At 42.9% G+C, this 2,687-nt stretch overlaps 1 non-coding gene across 1 annotated transcript; it reads right to left on the minus strand.

Moving 5' to 3' along the window:
- Positions 1–2,277: 2,277 nt before the first annotated feature.
- On the minus strand, positions 2,278–2,396 carry LOC145399340 (5S ribosomal RNA). Its single transcript, XR_013897273.1, has one exon. It is a non-coding gene; the product is annotated as a 5S ribosomal RNA (ribosomal RNA).
- Between the last annotated feature and the right edge of the window lie 291 nt (positions 2,397–2,687).

A 2,687-nucleotide genomic window follows, 5' to 3' on the forward strand; every position in this document is an offset into this window, starting at 1 on the left:
GGTAATCGATGGTGTAGCAGCCTGTGAACACCCGCGACAGTGTGTTCACAAGGCCTGGCAGTTCATTAGGGATGTGTGTTGACATGACTGGTACAGGTGCTGAGTCACGACAGAGAGAGAGAGAGAGAGAGAGAGAGAGAAGGTGACATGGGCTAAGGTAGTGTGTGTGTGTGTGTGTGTGTGTGTGTGTGTGTGTGTGTGTGTGTGTGTGTGTGTGTGTGTGTGTGTGTGTGTGTGTGTGTGTGTGTGTGTGTGTGTGTGTGTGTGTGCGTGCGCGTGTGTGTGTGTGTGTGTAAAGGAAAAAAAATATGTCCCCGGATTCAAGAGTTAAAAGGGTATAAACAGCTTATATATAGTACACGAAAACATTAAGACGAAGAGTGCAAAATATATCACAAAGAATGTGGTAATTACAAGTCTTCTAAGATCACGGTAATGCAGCTCTCAGTGTATATCGTATGTTACTGAATATTTGTTTCAGGGTGATGGCAAGGGATAAGTCTGATTATAATAATTCCATTTAATTATCATTTCAATATCTATAATTCGGCCAATGTCCATATATCATCTGAATACCTAAAATTAATGGATCTTGAATTTGGCTTTTTTTTTTTTTTAAGGAACAATCGTGCTGGCTTCTGGCCTTTGGTTCCTTATTCCTTGCATTAAAAAAAATAAAAATCAGTTATGTCCATATATCATCAGTGTCGCGGCGGATTATTGATGCTGTCCTTATGTCGCTATGGTGTGAAGTGAACACAATTAAATGGACTCGGAAGTGATATGTAGATTTGTGGATGAGTTATTTACACAGAATGCTGTTGTTTCTGTGGCCCCGGGCTCATCTGGGCGTAAACCTTGTGGACTGCAGGCCGATGTTGTCCTCCTTCTGCAGTTAACCATCCTTCTTTCACGGGATAAGGGACGAGTTGAGGGTCATTTGTATTACCAGACAAAAGAGCCACCAGTTCCACTGGTGCCACCATGGGAAGGTGTCTCTTTTCAGCACCTTTACATAACGCATCGGTGTTTAGTCTAAGGATACACTAGTTCACTCCTTCCCCATACTCTCGAAATAATCTGTTCCCGTTCAAATGATGAATCATCCATAAAATTCCACTACATTATCGCCAGAGAGGCTGGCCTTTCAGTAGCCTGTCAAAGTTTAAAGTTGTCCTAATTTTTTTTATCTGCATTTTTTACAAATTTTATCAATTTTCATAATGATAACTCCTTCACACCTGTTATGCAATTTATATTTTGTTCTTGCATTCACAAAATTTTGTTGGAGAGACTTCTTAAAATCAAAGGGTTGTCAACAATTTCCGTTAGAAACTATTCCATCAATCTTTTCAGCTCAGTGGCATCAGTCGGCCTTCCATATTTACGGCTTCGTTATTGGCGCTTTGGGTTATTTATTGGTTGATAAATTATCTTAGAACATATTTATGGTGAATTTTGATAAGTTTCTTGACGGTTGTGTTGCTAACTCATTTTAAAATAAACTTTTAAGCAAGAAGGGCTAACAACTGGTGATATGTCAGGGCTCTGCAAAGGTTTTCAGGCAATCATGTAGTTTATTTACAACTGCAAGGTCATTTTTTTTGTGAGGGGGGGGGCACTAGTTATTCGCGGATTTTGCTGTTCCTGGGAGTGCAGTTAAGTAACCCGCGAATATGAGAAGCTGACTGCCAGATGGTTCCATTCAACTTTGGGGAGACTTGTGTACAGTATGTCAGGGGACTACAGGTATACAGTACTTAGACTGCTCCTTGTTTTCCCTTGATCTTCTCAGCTCCAGTGGCAGGCGTGAAGGTGTACAAGTTTAATGAACCGGTGGAGTGGCATGAGTGTGACGACATCCAAGACATCCTTCAGTACCGTATCCTCCTCAACCCATTCTTCTCCTCCTCCTCCTCCACCACCACCTCCTCCTCCTCCTCTTCCTCTTCTTTCTCTTTCTCTTCCTCCTCCCCTTCTTCTTCCTCCTCCAGCCCCCACCTTCCCTCCATCACCCTTTGCTTGAGGTTCCGTTTACGGGTGCTGAGTGGCAACACTGGGTTCGTGAACTTCTCCAATGAAAGGAATGGCCACCGCTTCATTCTGAGGGCAGGTAAGTGTGTTGGCCGGGTCACAGGTGGAGGTGGAAAAAAATAATTATTCATTCATTCATTGCCAGACGCCATGTATCCCAGACGGGGTGGCCAATGGCTTAGAGTTAATTGTTTTACAGGAAGGGGCACTAATCCTCCACCAACCCCACTTGACACGTAGGGATGCCAACAGCATCTGGTGTTCCCAGGCGGTCACCCATCCAAGTACTAACCAGACCCAACGTTGCTTAACTTCGCTGATCGGACGGGAAGCGGGGTACTCAACGTGGTATGGCCGTTGGCAAAAAATAATTATGATCATCCTAATTTTGTTTCGCACTGCAAGCAATAATTGTGCTGCAACACTTCTAAAGATACACAATTAACTTATGTATGGCTCAATAAGCACTCAATCTGGAAACCTTGTCTTCAGATAAAACAAAGCTGACCATGTCATTAGTTAGCTTGAGTGGCCAGGAGGCTACTGTAACTTTTTCACCTTAACTTGGTCCATGCCTCAGTGGCAGAAAAAGACAATGATACAGATATACACTACTTCCATAGCACTTCTTTGTGACTAGCATCAAACTCTAT

This window comes from Coenobita brevimanus, chromosome 5 (assembly GCF_032717465.1).
Source record: "Coenobita brevimanus isolate Jiangsu-jjx chromosome 5, ASM3271746v2, whole genome shotgun sequence".
In the NCBI taxonomy this organism is placed as follows: Eukaryota; Metazoa; Arthropoda; class Malacostraca; order Decapoda; family Coenobitidae; genus Coenobita; species Coenobita brevimanus.